The sequence below is a fragment of the Xiphophorus couchianus genome, chromosome 5 (assembly GCF_001444195.1).
Source record: "Xiphophorus couchianus chromosome 5, X_couchianus-1.0, whole genome shotgun sequence".
Classification (NCBI taxonomy): domain Eukaryota; kingdom Metazoa; phylum Chordata; class Actinopteri; order Cyprinodontiformes; family Poeciliidae; genus Xiphophorus; species Xiphophorus couchianus.
In genome coordinates this window covers 6,755,707-6,776,641 of record NC_040232.1, presented here as the reverse complement: position 1 = coordinate 6,776,641, position 20,935 = coordinate 6,755,707, and the positions used below count along the sequence as shown (strand labels likewise).

The 20,935-nt window shown below is 37.9% G+C and overlaps 1 protein-coding gene across 11 annotated transcripts in view; it reads right to left on the bottom strand.

The window, feature by feature from the left end:
• Positions 1 to 20,935, bottom strand: part of tenm3 (teneurin transmembrane protein 3) — a 287,657-nt gene that overhangs the window by 189,524 nt on the left and 77,198 nt on the right. Inside the window, exon 1 of one of the 11 annotated variants that reach the window (XM_028017279.1) lies at positions 2,426 to 2,997. The exons of the other annotated variants lie outside the window; for them this stretch is intronic. The gene's annotated coding sequence lies outside the window, so the exon portion shown is untranslated. Of the gene's footprint in view, positions 1 to 2,425; positions 2,998 to 20,935 lie in introns of those variants that run through there. 11 annotated transcript variants of the gene reach the window in all.

Below are 20,935 nucleotides of genomic sequence, written 5' to 3'. Positions count from 1 at the left end.
TACAACTGAATAGAAAAAAACCCAAACATTTTACTTGGATTATTTTTTGCTATTGTGAGCCAAGAATGTGCAGTAATAACACAGTAACAAGGCGATAAATTTTAGCCATAATGAATTGTCAGTAGAAAGCGGTTATAACTGTGTGCAGTAATATTCAGATGTTTTAGTGAGCAGTGCCTCACAAAGCCTCAAAGTCATAAAAGCTGGAGATGTAAAATTACTGCAAAACAGAAAATACATTGACACAGAACATATTTAAAGGAACAGAAAGCAAATACTTTACTTGAACTATTATACATATTTTTATATACATATATACTTTTTTATGTAAAGTATATAAAATTTTACTGCTCCCTTTCGTCTTATCATCCCTAAAAACCCTGCAGGAATCTTAATCAGTCGCACATGTTCCTGCCTCCACCACTGTCTGTGCCCTCCGTTCTTTACGGTCTGTCCGTCCACAGTTTTTCAGCGTGTTTCCTCTCACAGTGACAGTTTAATTCCTTTAATCCATCACCCACTTCCTTCTTTGCTGTGTAACACACACACCGAACACACTCACACCCTCGTGTCTCAATGAAGCTTATAATTTTTTAATTTGTTGCACAAAACGTAATGTGTGTGTTATATATGGGAAGAAGAAGGAGAAAAGAAAGAAAGTGATGTCCTCAACACACACACACACGCCGCCACGCACACACACACACTTCCACCAAACTAGAGAGAGTGGCGGTGGAATGCAAATCTCTGTCTGGAAGTGATTAGGCAAAAAGCAAAAGCCCATCTTCTCTTTCTGTGTGTGAGCAGCAGCACAGAGTCCCGCCAACCTAAGCGTCACCTCACCCCTCCTAAACACACACACACACACACACACACACCATCATCATCAAGCCTTTCAGAAAACACAAGGACTAAAAGCCGAAGCGTTAAATTGTTCCGATGGCAAATCAGGTCGGCTTAATGCACCTTTTACTATGACTCTGGCACACACTGGGTGACAGATCAAAACTTTTCACTCTTCTCAATTCATTTCTGACATACAGAAGCCAGAAATACTTCCATAAATTACATAACAGAAACACAATTTAACTTTAATCTTAATGTCATCTATGAGATTTAGGTATGCCTTCCTTGTTCATTTTTAATCCAGATAATATTCACAGAAACCCAAAGATTAAAGAAATTAGAACTTCTGAAGAAACTTCTGTTTTTTTATGGCAAGTTGCTCATTATAAGACTTTTCAGCTAAAATAGTTTTTCTCTGCACTTATGTTTTCTGGATCATACAGTTTTAACTTTATACTTTAGACTACTGCAGTTATTTGACGAGTAACGCCTGTGGCCAGCATGTTGGGATGCCTTCTGTCGGAGATGAAACAAAAAGCATTGATTTACTAACATTATGGAAACTCCAACCGGCTTTCCTGCCTTCTACTCTAATGCCCACGCAAAGGCTGAGGTGTGTGTGGCAGAAAAGCAATGCTGAGGATTGCAACCTCAAAAAAGTAGGTTTCCATTTCAGGAGGATGAAAAAAAAGAAGTCATTTTTGGGAGAAATGTCTTCTCGGCAAAAAAAAAAGAAAGAAAAAAGTGGAAACAGTGATGTGGAGAATTCAAAGTCAAAGCGAAGGCGACATGAAATGAGACCAAGTGTTCTTTTGAAGGTATAATTGAATTAAAAGTGTCTGCTTCTCGTTCAGTGTTATCATCTAGAGGCAACCCTGTCCTCAGGACAGATCTGACCTTTAAAGGCTGACGTGAAAGTCTCTGTTGGTGTGAATTCAGTGCAGCTGCCTATCTTCAGCGAAGAGCGTCACACTGGTGTAATTCTTCAGGCCTGCTGCAATCCACAACGGCCAGTTATTTTACCAGGACAATCCCCCCTCAGCCCTGATCTGGAGCTGCTCGAAGGAAACCTGGAAACTATGCTGTCAACAACATGTTGAAACCTGGATTGAAAAACGGGCCGTTATGGAGGATTAACTTTCAGTTTGGATTGGCAGGAAAATACAACGAGGGAAAAATAACCAGCACTGAAAAACATCCCAGCATCTTACAGTCTTTCTTTAAGACAGTAGAGGAAAACCTGGTAAAAACAGAAATCAGAGAAAGAATTAAGAAAGAAAAAAAACACAGAGATTCTGAAAAAAAGCTTTTCTCCTTTTCATTGCTTCTGTTTTCCTACTTTCTTTCTGCCATTATTTCAACACACACGCACACACACACACACACTCGCAGTGTTGTTTCGTCAATGAGTTTACATTCAGTCAGTGAATTCACACAATGACAGTCAATTGACTAGAGACCAAGCAATTTCCCAAGGCATGCAGGCACACATTCGCAGCACACACACACACCCACACACACCGCCACCGTGCAGCTGGAAGAAAAGAGAAGGAAGAAAATTGAATTGGGCTGTGTGTACCTTGTCTGTGTAAGTACTCCAGTTTAAAGGGTTAAAGCTTCCAGAAACATAGGATCCTTTCAGGCTCGCGGGGGCACACGCAGGACCCGAGTGGCTGAAGAAAAAGCAGGAAAACACCTCCGTCTGTCTTCTCTGGATGGCTTTTCTTCCCTCCCTTCTTTTTGGAAGAGACAAAAACGCACAAGCCTTGTGCTTTTCTTTTCTTTCTTCCTTTCCCTTTTCTTTAAATTTTCTTTACGATCGCTCTCACTTCTGATGTTGACTCTCCTCCGTCTCTTCTCTCACTTCTTTCTCATTCTCTCCGATCCATGTAAGGGATGAAAAAGGAAAACCGGTGCAGGGGAAAACTACACCACGCTGCTGCTTTCTCCTCCTTAAACACCACGCTATTTTTTTTTTTCTTTTTCTTCTTCTTCTATGTCAGCTGAAGAAAACGGTTCCCCGCTCCTCACGCGCACGCGCCTGAGCGTTTGTGAGTGCTGCGTCCTCGCGTGCTTTTTGGCACCTCTGCCGCGTGTGCGTGCACCTTGTCTGCCTGATCCCTCGCGCCCTCTCTCTTTACCTCTCCGGTTCCAAAGCTTTCTGCTGGTAGAGCGAGGGAGAGGGCGGGGCCACGGGAGAAGCAGGAGGATATGATTGGCTAGTTGAAAGGAGTGAGGGCGGGGATTTCTGCGCTGTGCATTCAGAGACTGAAGGTGAAGCTGCGAGGTGGAGGAGGGCACTCCCTCGCGATGCATTCCTCGGCTCTGATCTCCCCCCCCAGTTTCATGACCGCGTCTCTAAAAAGCAGAGCAGCTACACCTCCCAACCGCCTTCGCCCTGCACACGATCCCTCTCCTTCCTCCCGGAGCCAGAAAATGTGCGCACAGCTCCCCGTATTCTCGTGTGTGGTTGCGTGCCTGAAAGCGTGCGTGCACTTGCGGTTTGAGGCAGCTGTATAAACTCAACGTACTCAGGATCGAAACAGTGGCTGGAGTGAACGAAAAAGGGAAAAGATTCTAAAACATGGAAACACTTATGTAAAGAGGAAATACTTTCTATTTGTGATCTTGAAGTTCCATTTTTACTCAAAACTATCAGGCTATATATAGGAATATAACCACACGAGATATCCTGTGTGGTTGTGTCAGCTTTTAAAATATAGAGCTAAGCCAGACTAAATGTAATCTCTGAGTATTTTTATTATGAAAACATACATCTCATATTCGTGTGTTTCATACAATTAGATTTAAGTGGAGTCAGATTTCCGTTTCTTACATAAAATTCAGCAAACTTTTTAATCTAATTAAATCAAATCATTATATTGATAGTTTAACTGAATTATGTTTTCATTCAGACTACTGCAATCCAAGAGGACTCCCACTCCAAAGTATGAGCATGAATCATACAACAAAAATGTTTTGCTCTATATACCAAGCAGACTGCGGCAGATGTTTAATTTGATTTATTCTACCTGATGGTATTACATTTGCCAAGGAATTCTTCCTTTTCATTTACTGTAAATGATCGTTATGACTGTGAAAAATCAATTTGTACACCCCCAAGATATTTTTACGCCCCTAAAAGATATTTTAGGGGCGTAAAGATATTTCAACATTAAATATATTGTAAAGATATTTCAACATTATTTATGTTTTCTGTTTTTTTATTCACATATGGTTTATTCCATTTCTTTCTTTCTTTTTTTTTACCTTATTTGTAAAGAAAGTGGATTTTTTTTCATTTGATTTTTTTTTTTAGTTTCTAATATTTGTATCTAAATTGAGCAGGGTCTGTTTATCAGACACACATTACGGGTTGTCTCAATTAAAATCTTGTAGTATAAAACCAAAATTAAATTTGTTGGTCTTTTTTCTTTACATTTAGAAAGACACTTTAAAGCAGTTTAAAGCCACATCATACACTGTGTTAAAAAATCTTGTGTTTAGTTTGTCTTTTACAAATGCACTTTAAAAATACTTTAACTTATGAACCTTTTACTTTCATATTTCACAGAGGGACACACACACACACAGAGCTTCTATGCAAGCGCTTCTAACTGAACAGTTTTTGGACTTTGGGACCTTTTACAAAAATTTATTTCTGCGGCATAAATGAAGCACTGATATACATAAAGATGGATTATACTGACAGTACATGCTGGCAACAAGGTGTCCCTATGCCAAGGAATAGGGATCTCCATCCATCAATCCACTCATTGTCTTCTTTTTATCCAGCTGGGTCAAAAGGGTAACATGACCTGGAGGGAAACTGAGGCATTCTTATCTCAAGCAAAAATTTCCAAGTTCCTGGTGGAAACCTCAAGGGTTGGGCGTCCAAGGTTGAGTCCAGTAGGGTGGGAGCTCTCTCCAGCTGCTTATATCTAGACTTTTGTCATGATTCGTATCTCATGACCACAAGTGAGGGTTGGAATGTAGACAAAAAATTGAGAGCTCTGCTTTTTTTCTCATGACTAACCAACATAAAACGTGGATCACTAAAGATAAACATCCAGGCTGTCTATCCATCTCCCACTCCAACCTACTACCAGATGTGAGAAAGATACTGAAATATTTGTATTCTTCCACTGCTTTTAAACTAAGAGGAAGCAATCTTTTTCACTTCTTGGCCACTTCCCACTTGCTGCTATCAGGCTCTGTGCATACTGAAGGTCATGACTTGAAGATGCCAACAACACATCATCATTTCCAAAAACCAAAGATCAGATCCTAATGGTCTCTCTGAAACTTTGATATTACATCATTGAACATTATGATGAAGATCAGGATTACTCGGCAGCCACAACACAATGCAGGACACACTCATAACCTTTCACCAGATATACAAAACACAACAGCATCCCCTTCTCTGCCGCAGCAGTTTTGAGAGAGTTAAGATCTGATCCACTGTTCAACAGCTAAGACCAATGCACACTGAGTTACAGGCTTTGACAATCAATCAGCTCCTCCTTTCTATCACCTTAAAGAAAGCGTTCCCAGGGAGACTGAGAAGTGAGCTTACATATTATCAGAACAGATCCATGACAGTCCAACCATGGCATTTTTATCCTCTCAAAGATGGCAGGGTACTAATACTACGTACTCACTCATAAAATTTATTAAATAAAAGAAAAATCTATAAAAATGTGTGAGTGTTTCAAAAAAAGAAACTGAAGCAGATAACGTTTGTATACAGCACAACTCACAAATAAATCACTTATTTAGCAACCATAACATCAATGAATGGGTGTTTTCTCAACACCTTTACTGATATACATCCATAAAATCACACCAGATCTGATTTATGACTGATTTCTGCCTCAACAGTGCAAGCATATTATTACCTTTAAGAATTAACTAAGAAATTCAATAACTCCCGATCCAAAAGACTGCCACCTTCAGGACAGACTTCAGCTTTGACAGCTAACAGACAGAGACAAATGCCTTTACCCCTTAATTGTTACCCCCAAAATGGTGACAATTAAGGGGTTAGTCACAATTAAGACAATGGTTCCATGAGGACATTGGCGTCCTCATGATAGTTAAGACTTTTCATAGTAAAGTCATGGGAATAAACCATTATTTTATTGTTTTACTCACCAAAGCTGTTCATTTGTTTATCTTGAGGATCCAGAAAGCAAAATTGAAAAGCTTGTTTTGTTTCTATTTTATATGATTTAACTATCCAATAATCTTGCTTATTAACCAAATAATGTTATTTTGGCACAAGGACAAGGCAATCCTAACCTACAATTAAGCTCACATCATTGATGTCAAGGGTGTGAGCTTAATTCACAACATGCATGTGCATCTGAAGGTTGACTTCTGTTTTAAGATTATTTCTTCTGTTCTGTTATTTTTGCATTTGCTTTGGTGTAAGATATTCTTTTCATGTGTCCTGTTATGTATGTCCCCGTGTATTATTTTCTAGGTTATGAGTCATATTTTGTCAGCTTCTCAGTTAGATCTGCGCCCAGCTGCAGATCTACAATAACAGAATGCAGTGCATTATTGCACTTAAGAAACATTCTTAAGTGCATTTGTTCATTATCTTATCAGTCCTTATCAGTTTTTATTAATTCTGCTTTGTTCATTAATCGTCAGATCCTTCCTTTGCAGACAACACAGGTTTTCTTGTCCTTACGTTATTACCCTTGTTCTTCTGTTGTGTATGTCATGCACTAAACATAACGTACTGATACTTAAGGGGAAAACACATCTGAACATCAAGAAATATATTTTTCATATAGCATCAAACCTAGGAGATGCCTCACCTATATAGGAAGTTTGTGTACTCGTAACTCGACTGAGGTGTGAACATCTCCAAGGAGAGAACTGCAGACTTTCACAAAGCAAAAGTTTACAAAAGTCTTATGAAATCATAACTTAGTCTCTGAAGAGATAATTACACATTTTAAATTCCTATTTACCATTACTTTTTCATTAAAGCTTCAGTGGGCCACTTTTACAAAAATATATTTTCTACATTTTTGTTAAAACTGTAACTATGTCATAACAGTAAAACACGAGACAAAATCTGTGGAGAAAATCGACCAACTCTTCCTCCTCTCTGTGGTCCTACAGCCATCTGCAGACATACACTGCACCATTGTGGAAAAGAAAAACAAAATCCAGGTTATTGTTTATTGCATCGCCAAGAAATTATTTCACTTCACTTGACTTTTTCAAAACCTTACATATTCTGTACAGTGCTGCATGCAACATTATACATCAAATCATGGCGGTTTCAGTGTGTTCAGGTAATTCTCTGAAACTAAACTTAGTGTTGGAACATGCTGCTGTGTTGCTACAGTTTTGTATGCTCATGTACTGCATTATCACTACTGTTGAAGAAGACTTTGACTACCTGCAGGCAATGGAGGCAATGCTGTCCCCGCAAATTAGTCCAGTGTATTCCACTTATTAAAGACAATTACCTGATTCTAAATGACTTGCTGTCAATAACGTTTTAGAAGGAAGGAAGGCAGGTAAGTAGATTGCCCTATGTCAGATAATACTGCTTTTGGTTATTCTATCCCCATAATAAGTCATCACGATAATAAGTCTGTGACGTACTGTCTGTGCAGTTTTGAAAGTTCAAATATGAACGCATTCCAGATCACTCATGCATCAAGCTACAGCAGAGGACTCCAGAGTGACATCCAATATTGTAAAACACACAGACACAGGCCTTCTTAAGGTTTGCAGCCCTGCTGGAATATTACCTCAGGATCATGTCAATGATGTCTTTGTCTTTTGCTAATATTGATCACTGACCTCATCCCCCTCACATTCCTCCATGCTCACCATTTCTACCTCATCCAAGTCTTCCTTGCCGATATTCTGGAACATTGCTTAAACTTGATCTACTTTTGTCCTCCTGCTCATGCTTCCACCTTAAGACTGATTCAATTGGTGACTCTATACAAACATTCACTAATCATTTATCTAACTAGCATTGGCAGCTTGATTTGAGTGATACTGTATATCAATTAGCTATGTAGATGAATGTGTTGTATATGACTATACAAACTTATTCTGGTCTCAATAAGCCTTTTGGAAGATATTTTCAAGATGGGATCTTCACACTACAGTGTGTGCTATGTAAGGAATAATATAAAATATGGAAGCTGAAGTTGTCCTATCACTATTTCAAGGTTACATAGGACTTTGCTGCTTCTACAGGTTTTATTGTACTGTACAATACAGAATTAAGCAACTAGCAAGCTTCTGCTCTCAAAAAGTAGCATGATCAAAGCACACTTGAGAAACTTTTTTTTTTGAGTGCTGTTAGCACAACTACAACAATGATACATTTTAGCTCAAACTAGATTGGAACATGTGCACACAAAATTTAGTTTGACCTTCAAAACTAACATTCTGACAAATTATCATGTTTTTGGGTCTGTGGAGGGGACATGTTCATAACATCTTCCCAGGAAAGTTTCTAAAAAGGAAATTTTCCTGAACCACAAATTCTCTAGACTGTCTCCTTTTGATATTAGGATCAAGTCTGCTTTCATGATAAATCGTCAAACTTCTCGCCTTATCCATAATGGACAGTTACTGCTCTTGGGAAGGTCATTTAAGGAACTTCGACTCATGACTTAAATTTTTCATTCCTGACCCATTTCTCATAATAATATGAGGACTGGGACAAAAACTTTCCAGTAAGTCAACACTAATTTTGGTCTGGTCTTTTTTTCACCACAATAAACGTGTGCCACATTGGAACCAATGCAGATTTATAATTTCTCATGCTCCTGTACTCTTCTTCCTACAAGCATAAAAAACACTAAGATATTTAAACTACTTTTCTAAGGGTACCTCATTAAGGTTTATATTATTTAACTATTTGACAATAGAGGCCAATAGAAGATGCAGACAGAGACTGGTAGTTCATGCATACTTAAGTAGCTATTATTTTTTATTGTTATCATGGTATTTCAAAACTTTTAAAAATTAAATAACCCTTAAACCAAGTTTAAAAAAACATTCCAACAATAATTCCAGGTGAGCTTTTCACTATGCAGAAATCAGACAGAAGCAGAAAGCTGTAAAACTCCAATTGAATTTTTGCTAAGCCTCAGTGCAAAGCCAACTCTAAAAGGTGTTTGCATTTTCTGGAAATACTATGCTACTGTTTTTCAAAGGGTCTTTGTCTGTCCACAAAAAATGTATAAAGTAAGTTGATGAAAAAAGAAGATGTATGAATCTAATATCTGGTCCTATAGGACTGCTTAGCACATCAGCTGTGATGTTGTTTTTGAAGTAGTCTTTAGTGTGTTCAGATTCTTACTTTACTGTCAAATTTCTTAGATTGCAGCCATGAGTGATGTGTGCAACTGTAGATGAAAAGCCTGTCAACATATTAAGCTTATGCTTTATCTGGTTTGACATGGGGTCTTTATTTTACTGGAAACTTCAATGACAGGAACTTAATTCGTACCTTTTGGAATAAAAGCAGTAAACATGAATAGTAAATTTAAACACTTATCAAGGTTGATGGTCTACAATTTAGCTTACAGTATTATTTCACCAGTAAAAACAGAATGGTGTTAATGCTGGGAGATTGCCTATTTATGCTGCTGCCCCTACTTACCACCATTATGTAATGATTGGCAGATATCAGTTACTAACTTACACAATCAACATCACCACTTTATTCAATTGCTTATTAAGAAATGGCACAATCAGCCAGTCATGTGGCAGTGAAGTTACTTACTGACTTCTACACCGAACATCAGATTGGGTAAGAAAGGACTTTAAGGGGATTTGAATGCGGCATTGTTGGTGGTCTGGTGGTGCCAGATGGGCTCAACTGAGTATTTCAGAACCCACCGATCTACTGGGGTTTTCACAAACAACAATTTTTCAGGTTTATAGAGAATGGTCTGAAAAAAAGAGAAAATATCAAGAGAGGAAGAAAAGCCCTGTTAATGTCAGGGGTTAGACCATAATGGGCAGACTGATTCAAGATAATAGGAAGGTTCAAGAAGCTCAAATAACCAGTTATTATAATTTAGGTATGTGGAATAGCATAACATGCTGAACCCGAAGCAGGTGGGCTACAGCAGCAAAAGACCAAACTGCATACTAATCCTGTCAGTTATGAATAGGAAACTGAGAATAATTCACAAAAGCTAGTCAAACTGTGCAACAACAGATTGGAAAAATATTTAGGAGCTAGTGAGGTGAAAGCTAAGGGTCAAAAGAACGTGTGCGTTTGACAACACACCGAAATCACAGCGCAATCTAGTGGCTTGGCATGGCAACTACAGCTTATTCAAGGTGTCTTGGAACTCAGCATCCAAAAATATTAGCTGTTTACAGACAGTTGTCTCAATTAAATGCAATTTTAGAGCAACAATTCCGCCTTAATACTGACATATATTACAGGGATGTGAAGGTAGTTTTTTACACTATATAAAACCACATTCTGAGCACAAAAGAAATTAATGGGAGTGGAAAAAGACAATATGGATACTGGACAGCGCAGCGTTCAACAAAGTGTAACACCTGAACCAGTTTTTTGTTTGATATTTTCTGTGCCTGTTTGTAACTAAAGAGTTGTGAGAAGGAATGACAACATTAAAACAACAAGTGTTAGCATTAAATTTTTTTCTATTGGGATTGTGTTGTTTTCTTCAGCATTTAAACTTTGTTTGGGATCAACTTGACAGTTTGCAGTTTCTTTATTTGCATCTCTATCCTTGCAGAAGGAGGCTTTTTCAACACCAGTGTAGCTGGTGCCCCCCACTGTGACACACAATAGGCTCTATAGGTCTTTAGTGTGCATGTGTTCGTGTGAGTGAAAGAGATCGATACAGAGAGTCGGAGGTGTGTGTGTGTGTTTTAGTGAAAGATTAAATGTTCGTGCCATTTAAATACACAATGTGTGTATTTGTGCATTAGCAAGTGTGCTATGGGCTCCTGAGCTCTTTCATTTCATTGTATTGGAACCCTACTGGGCAAGTTCACCACCTTAGTGAGACATGGAAAAGAAAGAGAAGTAAAGACAAAAACAGAGGAATGCAGAGAGAGAAACACAGAAAAAGAAAGACTGACTAAAACAAGCCAACTGAGAATGTGGTGAGAAATCTAACCCAGCAACAGTGGAAAAACAAAAGAAAAAGAAAGTAGAACTTTCTTAGCCCAACTTTTTTTCATCATGGAGAATGTGGGAATTTGAACTAATGATGAAATATCTTGGCGTGACTCTATTTAATAGAGCTCTGCATGTGGCTGTTTGAGTGTGAGCCTAGGGCAGCAATTCTCAAACTCTGAACTCCGATCTGGATCTGGACTGAATGGCAAGTCATTCTGGGCCGAGGTCACACCTTACTTTTTTCAGATGAGGAACAAATGACAGCCGTGGGAAGAGTGTTGCAGACTCTCAACACCACCCCAAGATCCAACACCACCCTACAGCCCCTGCTGGTTGATTCACTTGGTACATGGGTAAAGGAAAACCTGTTTCAGTTGTCTTCTGATTCAAGACTAAGCAAAGGATAATATATAATATTTCACTTAAGAATTTACAGAGAGTAAAGTAATATCTGGAGCCAGATTCATATTTTAAGAGACTTGAACACAGTGCAGCAGGAACATGAAACACATTCATTAAAAACAATATTCAAAGCAAGGTGCACAGTTTATGAAGAACAACACCATTTCACAAAGCAGTGGAAGCAGAATCAGAGTATTGGTGCAAGCAGACATTGTCATCCTCCAGTGTCCATCTAATCTGAGATATACATTCTTCACCAGATCAACTCATAATGCTTGAATAATGGGGGATCATAGTTTAGTGATTATTTTGGAAATATGATCTGAAAGAGGGTATTGATTAGTTTTCACTCATCCAGACACTGATTTACTGATGAATTCATTTTTGATGCTTTCCCTTTTTAATTATTTAAAACCACTGATATCAACATTACAGTTGGTAATCCTGTTTTCTCACATCTTTAGGTCCAAATGAACATAAAATGAACTCAGAGGTGTTGCACTGAAGGACATCTGAAAATATATTAGTGGAATGTTCATAGAAATCAAAGGAGATAATTTTTGTGCACTTACTATCCTGCTGGTTTCAAGTGAATATAGACCCACTGCCAGAAATTTCATGAAGACATGAGTTGAAATAGCTTTTTGGTTTGACAGTCAGTGGGAATGCTCTAATTTGTTTGCAGCTCAGGATCAATACAATCTTGTTATGGCTGTCATTGCAGGTTTTTGTAACTCTCTCAACCAATCTGTTTGGCAATCTTAAATACAAAATGCTTTCTAATGCCAGTGGGCTTTTATGGTGGGAAAAATAATTAAAAGAGGAAATTAAAGTATCTGCAAGAGAAACTCTGTTGGAAAAGAATATTTTGCAAATAATAGTGTTCAACTGAATTGTTGACAGAGATAAGTGATTTCTTACATTGTGCTGTTATATTTTGGGTGCTGAAAAGTTTATATTTTGAAAAGGAGAGAGAGAGGAAAGTTGAGTTCAGAAAACGAAAGGTTGAAGTACAAAGGGCCAATGAGTTGTTTCCAAGCCACTGTGGTGCTATTCAAAGCAGAGGTGCTATGTTCAACGTGTTACCCAGCAAGAAACCACAACTGTTTCTGCCAGAGTTTTATTTGGAAACTACAGCCACCTTTACTGCCAGAACACATACTCATACATCCCAAAATGATCTTTTGGACTGGCAGCAAAAAAGAAGGAAGCAAAACCAATACCCTGGGTGAGAACAACTACCAAAGGGAAATATATGTTTACTTTACTGTTACATTAGATAGTGGATTTTCAGTGGCTGGACTAATGGCACATTGACTCTGTTCCGAGCAATACTTCATCTTGATCACAAGTACATGGTGATTTTTCCTAGAGAATATGAAAAAGGCAATCACCCTAATGCATAGAGGGGCTGCTAATGGTAACTCAGGGTAGAGAAATCATCCAAATTATCTTTGCTAATATATATTTGGAATTTCTTTTCACAGTGGCCACTATTATTCATTTTGGGGTCATTTGAGGGTTCAAATATTTAAATAACAATTAAGCAAACAAAGAAAAAAAAAATAGTTTTGCTCCTCTGATTTCTTAGTCTACAGAAACCAGTTAGGGTCATTACTCATCTGCTTTTGAACAAGCATGTACAGTAATTAGGAAAGGCAAATGGCTAAGCATGTCAAGCAAAATTTATTTATATACCAAATCTCAGCAACAAGGCAATTAAAAGTGCTTTACATTATAAAAACAGAAAACATGGCATTACAACTACAAAAAAAGAGGGTTTGCAGAACCTCCAGTTTTGAGAAAGAGGGTTGGTCACAATGATATCAAACAAGGTAAAACATTAGTTCTTTGTAGCTCCCATTAGGAATTTTCCAAATGTTCCAAAGAAGATGTATGATCCAATTGACTTTGACACAGGTTTTTTTTCTGGGTTTGAAATGTTTGTTCCAGTTGGCTTTGTAGGACTGTTATGTAGTGATGTCAAAGTTCCTCTCAAATCTTTAAGAGCCACAGATGTAATGGATTTATTGAGCGGAACTTCAGCGTTCCTTTTTCCTCACAGAAACGACAATTGTGATTACATGACGGATGTCATAGACTCAGCTTAGCTCACTATAGTCGCTGCACCATTTTTACTTGTAAAAAGTACTGACATCTTGTGACTCATTTTCACATTTTTTTTTTTTTTTTTGCTAAATAACTACTAAAATCAAGAAGCATTATGTGTGGCCCTCCTCTTTTGAGCCGGGCTATGACAGTGTATCATTGTGAATGAGATTACAGCCTCTTTGTCAGACCTGGAAATAACTATAATAATCTTGACCAATGTGCCCCTGTAGTTTGGCATGTGAGCAAGACAGAGTAATTTGTGTGTGTGTGTGTGTGTGTGTGTGTGTGTGTCTCGACCAAACTGGTTTTAAATAATAGTGATCACTTGGATCATGTGGGTTGGACTAAACCATTTAAGATGAATGACAGACGTGCTGTTTTACCCACCTGTTGCTTGATTACCATAAAAAAACCAAAACAACACACATACACACACACTCACACACACGCCCACCCGCACCCATACACACATAAAAAGAGAGAGAAAAATTCAATAACGATTATATCAGCATGCCCAAATCCATGTAGAATATTACCTTTTCTTATTTACACAAAGGTGTGTTGATTTGGCACGCGCAATGAAGCTTTTCAAATGCCATTCTATTTCAATAGTTTGTGCACATTCTTCTAAAGAGCTGGTAAAGTGTGACCACTTTATTACAAGTGGCAAATAGAAAATATTTCAAATCAGCTGTAGTGTTACATGTGTGCTGAGGATAATTTCATCAGAGTTTTCAAAGTGTGAGCAAATGAAAGGTAAAAAAAAACACTCCCATTAAATGAGTCAGTTTATTTGTAACTACAATGACAATAGGTAATAGTAATTTTTTTAAATTGAATTTAATCTTTGACTGATTGACAGCTGTGATTAAGGTGCTATAATCACAGTCAGGTGTAAAGATGGAAAGCAGTAGATGATCTGTGAACTTTGATTGTTTTCATACTGAATAGTTTTAAAACCTCATTTCTCTCTGTTAGTTTGTGCGTTTACTTTTTGCAGCCTTTGCCGTTTAATCTGCAGCATGTCTGAAATACGAGTAACACAGACATCTGGAACCTCTAAAGGTGTTCGCTAACACTGGCTCTCATATGTTGCTCGAGGGGAATACATGAAGAAATGTAAGAGTGCCCACAAAAATGCTTTTAGAAAACAATCTTAACTCTGGCTTTCAGTCATTATTGGAAAACAGGCAACTGAACTGAAATGCAGCCACATGAGAAGAACAAACTGAAATGATTCTAGGTAATTCAAAACAACCACAGTAAATGCATGACAAACAGGTTTTCTTCTTTTTTCCCCCTTTATTCTCTTGGTCTTTTTTTATACAAACAGCATATAAAGCCATTATGAGAAACTGCAGGCAGAGTGTTTGGTGCGTTGGACAAACAGCATCATCTTGTTTTTGTTCCATCAAAAGGGCCTCACCTTACTATTCTGGAAGTGGTATCAGTGATCAGCTGCCCCATTCTAAAGAGAATTAGGTTTAGACCTGAGGCTTGAATTCAGGTTAAATTTAAGCTAGGGTTGGCACCGCCTGGTACTAACTAAGATCGTTGGCTGAGGCGATTATATAAAAATGAGTCAAGGTCAATGATGTTTTAGATAGAATTACTATGTCAGCTTTAATGTGTGCATTTGTGTGTGAGAGAGGAAAAAAAATAGAGAGATAGTAATGTATATGACAACAGCTACAGGAGAGAGGAGTGACTGCATCCAGCTGGTAATGATATTTGCAGATTTGTTTTTTCTACACAGGGGTTGCTCCCTGAAAAATCCTCACAAAGAACAAAAATAGGCACATAAAAACAGGGTTTGACTATCCACCAATGGCACGATTAGGTTTGCTTTATAAAGCACAACACAAAGAGGGCGCTAATCATCCAATTACAGTCATAGTGCAGGGCTGCCAGCTGAGTGAAAATAAAAATAAATGTAGTTTTAAAAGGCACTGGAGTAAAGCTACATAGGATGATTATAAATGAAAAGTTGTATGTTTGTTAATTACATAAATAAGCATTGTACATTAAACATACATAGGCTTAGCTCTTTCAGTCACTTAAATTAAATCATCTATTCATCCTGTGCATTTTTAAAATTCAGATTCAGGAGCAAATTCCAGACACTTCCTCCCATAAAACTCCTTAGCTCCTCTTAAAGAAACTCAAAGCGTCCCAGACTAGAAGGGATATATATAGTCTTCATCTCCCATGGGATAGGTGGGGTTTTTCCATAAGACCTGAGAAGGGAGCAGTCCAGAAATTGTCCTTCTACCCGGTACCTGAACTACTTTAACCGCCATTTTCTATGCAACAGAGCAACTTTACTCAGAGATAGTTTAGCTACCTTTTAATGGAAGCTCATTTTAGCTACATGTGTCTGTTTCACAATCCAATTTGATGCTAATATATATCTTCTAACCATTTCTGAAGGTTGGAATATTAACTCACCTCTAAATTGAGTGCACCAACTTTTGGCTCAGCTCCTTCTATAACGACAAGCGAGAGCTACACCACAATTATCACAGACAAAGTCAATTATGTCTATCCATCCCCTGCTCCACAAGACACCGAATACATCCACACGTCTGCAACCAAAAGCCATTCAAAGACCTGTATGATCCTTTAATCAGTTGACAGCAGGTTAACAAAATCCCATTTGACTGACTTCTTTATGTGACAATTTTTTTTAGATTCAGTAAATACACTCTTGACATCCTACAAGCATCCTTGACATCCTTGATCCAACAGCACGTCTGATATTTAATAATATATGTTAGCATTACACAGATACCTTTCAAAACAGCGGAACTAACAGTTTTTCCAGCCCACGACATTTCTGTGCTTTTTTAGCTTGGACCACAGTCCACTGACTGGGTTATGATGAAGCCTTTGGCTTGTACTAAACAACAGGATTAGTCCCTTCAGCATGTCACTGTGAGTTTTAGTGTGACAAAACTGTTCCACTTTTTACCAGGGGGAATCACCATGGCAACTGTTGTTGGAAACTTAACTAGCTTCTGTGCAGGTCATGTTCGTGATAAGAGATCAGCATGTGCAGAAGCAGACCAATCAGATTTTTTTTTCTCTTTCTTTTCTTTTCCAGAAAATGGTAAGGCATCAGAGCATAAACAGTCAGAGGGTCTCCTCTTTCTTCCACAGAGTCAATGTCTGCTTTGTGCTTTCAGTCTGGGAGTAAGTACTGTAAAGTTGTTTTGTTGCTTTCACGATTAAGAAAATTATATTGAATGTGTTTCAACATCCAACAGAACATCATCCTTAATATATTTCTTTGTTTTATCAAATAGTATGAAACCAGCCTGCAGTACACTCACCAAATCACCTGGTGACAAAGCAAATTAAAATTGCAGTCACATTTTTCTAGGAAACATCTAATATTCAAATAGTCAAATAGCCAACTTATTACACCCCTACAACAATTTCCATTTCTGTTTTTAAATTAGAAATAAATGTAAAAGTTGACTTACTGATTTTAAATGTTATCATTTCTACTGCATGTCTAGATTTTTGTCATAAAACCGTCACCTTAGATTACTGTGGATACATAGAAACTGATGTGGCTAGAAGTTCTAGTCTTCTGCACTGATGAGCAAAAACATTACTGCTAGGTAAAATATGCAGATTCCCCATATTTATCAGTGCATACAGCAGGTAAGTACTGCTAATTACAGGACAAAATGAAGACAGTTACCAATCATCCCAAGATCTGACATCCCAGGCAGAGGTCCGCCCATGCAATTCTCAGAGAGCATATATATATACATATAAATACAAAATATCTACATGGGAAACCTTAAGGGCATCCACACCAGAGCTGTTTGGCGTGGTTTTTAATGGACATGAGTTTGCTTCCTGGAATAGTCCACTTTATTTGGATAGTTGTGAAAGCTCGTATAACCTCTGGTGCTGACCAAATAAGCAAACTGTGGTCAGACTGAAAATGCGGGTCTGGGTTCACTTGCAAGTGAACTCTTCTAGTGGAAAATGTGAACACACTATCCAGCAAACCAAAGAGAGTGGCAACATGCTGGTGAGTTCACAGGTTCTCTGGGAAAACAGTTAGGTTAGAACAACAAAGTAAAAACAAAAACCCTACGTATAAAAATCTGCTGCTGAAAGGGATGGATTTCTTCTTCTTCCTTTTTCATCCTGAGTCAGAGATCATTTCAGGCATTATTACCCCAAATAAACAGCTGTTGTTGTGCAACAATATTTTGGTTTGGCTATGACTAACTATTACTGAAAGCAATAAAAAAGAAAATTTGTAATTTAAATCAAAATCACCAAGTTGGGGTGATAATTAAGGCTATTATTTCCTTAATTATCAGGAAATAATAGAAAAATAGTCGTAGCAGTCTGATTGTACCCAAGCATGATGAAGGTTTAAAATCCTACAAAACACAATAAAATAGACAATGAAAACAATATTAATATTGCTTATTTCTAACCCATCTTATGATATTCCTAAGCTAACTTATCTTAGGACAAATTTACCTACAGTAAGCTAACCTAAACTATCTTATCTTAGGATAAGCAGGACAGTCCCACAGACTATTCTGTTGAGTCAAAAAAAGACTCAATTAGTGTTTTATATATTAGAGGTCATGACAAAATAGTTATAAAAAACTAAACAAGCAAGGTTTGTTTGGATTTGTTACCAGGAGACAGCCTCCCTAAAAACAATTTAGAAACATGAGACTTGCAAAGCAACAACTGAATTACAGTTTCTTGAACAAACTCGTTTGGACACAGCAGGTCAAAGTACAGATGTTTGGCCACAATAGAAACAGTAATGCTATTATCAGGAAACACTAAATGCAATGCATCCACGCACTGAGCTTAAGAGTGTTTTTCAGTCAAGGGACCAAAAAGTCATTGAGCTCATTAAGAATGTGTCTACATAACAAAATATTATTTGGTTAAAACATGAGGACCAATGTGCCCCGGACAGACTGGCGACCTGTCCAGGGTGACCCCGCCTCTCGCCCGGAATATTAGCTGGAGATAGGCACCAGCACCCCCCAACCCCACTAGGGACAAGGGTGTTAGAAAATGGATGGATGGATGGATGGATGGATGGATGAGGACCAATGTCCAATAACTAAGACTTGACTGAAATTTGGTCATCCAACACCACAATGAGCTTAAACACAGCACAGATTAACAATGAAATGGCTAAAGGTAAAAGGTAAAGGTAATTTTATTTATAAAGCACATTTTCAGCAACAAGGCAATATAAAGTGCTTTACAGGCTTTAAAAGGAAATATTAAGAACTAAGTATCAAAGTCCTGCAATGGCCCAGTCAAAGTCCAGACATTAACCTGATTGAAGTGTTGTTGTGGTACGTTAACAGATTTGTGGAGAGACAAATGCCTGGAAAACTCAATCAAGCATTTGATTCAGCGATTCAATCAAATGCAACATTTCTGTAAAGAACAGCAGACAAAACTGTCTTCATTACTGTAGAGCAAAGACGCAATGATCTGCTTCTGCATCCACCAATATTGATGTCAAACAAATGCACTAATTTGCAGACTTGCATACCTGCAACTGCTACCTCAAAGAATCTCCAGTGATATATTAGTGCTATAAACTATCTTGTTCATCAAGAGAAGTGGTGGACAAACACTTGAACACGAAGCAGACTGCAAAGAACTGGCTAAGGTAAGGTTAAAAAAGCTCTGTATAGGTGTAGGTCTTAGGTGAGAGGTTTAAGTGTGCAGGATTTTCTCAGGAGCCTTTCTTCATGTTCTCTTTTCTCTACCAGCTATGTTGTTTGACCTCGATTACTCACTATTGTATATCTTAACTTCCTATAATTACATTCTGCTCTTAACCTCCTACTCTCCCAAAGAAAGAAGAAGAATAGAGCATTTTGAACTTTTGGCCTTGGATTCTTCATCCGTTTGTGTTTGTTTGTGGAACAGAGAAGAAGAGATGCTCTTTGGTAGGTGGTAAATACAGTAACCTTGTATCCATTACACAGAGATAGACACAGCCCATAATAAGTTACAAAGTAGAACAAAGCTGAACAAGTATAAGCCGATTAGAAATACCTTGAGTATGCATTGTGGGGGAGATAAGGCTTAACAGAAAGGGGTGGTGTTAGTTTGGAGTGTGATAGAGGAGAAAAAAGCAAAAAGTAAAGCAGCTGAAAGTGCATAACTCAATCATAAGAACTGTTTCATCCTTCCTTTTTTACACAGACTATTGATCTCCTCACCTTTTTGATGTCCCTACCCTACTTCTTTTTGTTATCTCCTTTTAGATTTTGTGATTGGTTCAAAACTCCTGTCTGCTCATTACATGGATCAGGATAAAATTAAATTGACAGTGCATGTAACAGCGATACGTAGGCATGACTGTGTTTAGCTAAAAGGAAGAATGTTTAAACACATGTACATGCTGTTGCAAGAATAACAACAGCATGTACATGTGTTGTACATTTACAGCATGTAATCACAGTAAATTATGATTTCTTTATAAACGCATATGAAGAAGACGATACGCAACAGGTTCCAGGAACCAGGAAGTCCAGGGAGCATATCGTCCTGAGGCTTCGTGCACAATTGCCACCAGTGCAGATCTTGCACAAGGTGAGTGTGCATGAGGTGAGTGTAAATGCATCTTCAATGAAAGCGAGGTGAAAATCTTTGGAAAACTTCCTTGTAACAAGCATCACAGCATAAATCTTATTGTTATCCAAGAGAATTGTCAAAGACAGATTGAAATTCAGCACAAATTATATGGATATACGGGGTGGGAGACATGTGCATCTGATGAAAGAGAGTGGACTTACTACCAATTCTGACCCTATCTCAGCCATGAGTAAAAAATGCAATCAAAGGGACTTGCAATAACAATTTCTTTCAACATTTAAGGAACAATTCATTAACAATCTGTGTAATGCAGTTTGATTACACGTCAGAGGAAAGAAGGTTCAGCTAAGAAGCATCAAATTTTGGACTCAGATTCACAGAGAATCTTAGGTTTGTGCTAAAAAAGCAGGTAGAAAACAGAATCCAACAAACTCCACACACTAAAAGAAGGTTAGTCAGCATCAGTCAGGATTTGACCCAGAAGTTGATTTCGAGCATGTCAGGAGAACTGCATAAGTTGTTTAGAAGAGAGATCAATACTGTAAAGAAAAAGGTTATCGAAGCCTTTATAAGTTGGAAAATGTTTGATGCAACATGTTAGTTTTGCTATGGTCCAATCACTCAAGATGCCCCTTTCTAGCACGCTGTAAAATCTTAATAGAAACAGGTCAGCAGAGACTGGAATTACCTTTGAGCATGCAGAGTTGTGATTAAGATCTGCAGCTGGTAGCTCTATGCTGCATTTTGTTACTCTGAAGCCACAGAACCGAGTTAATTTTTGATTTAACATTG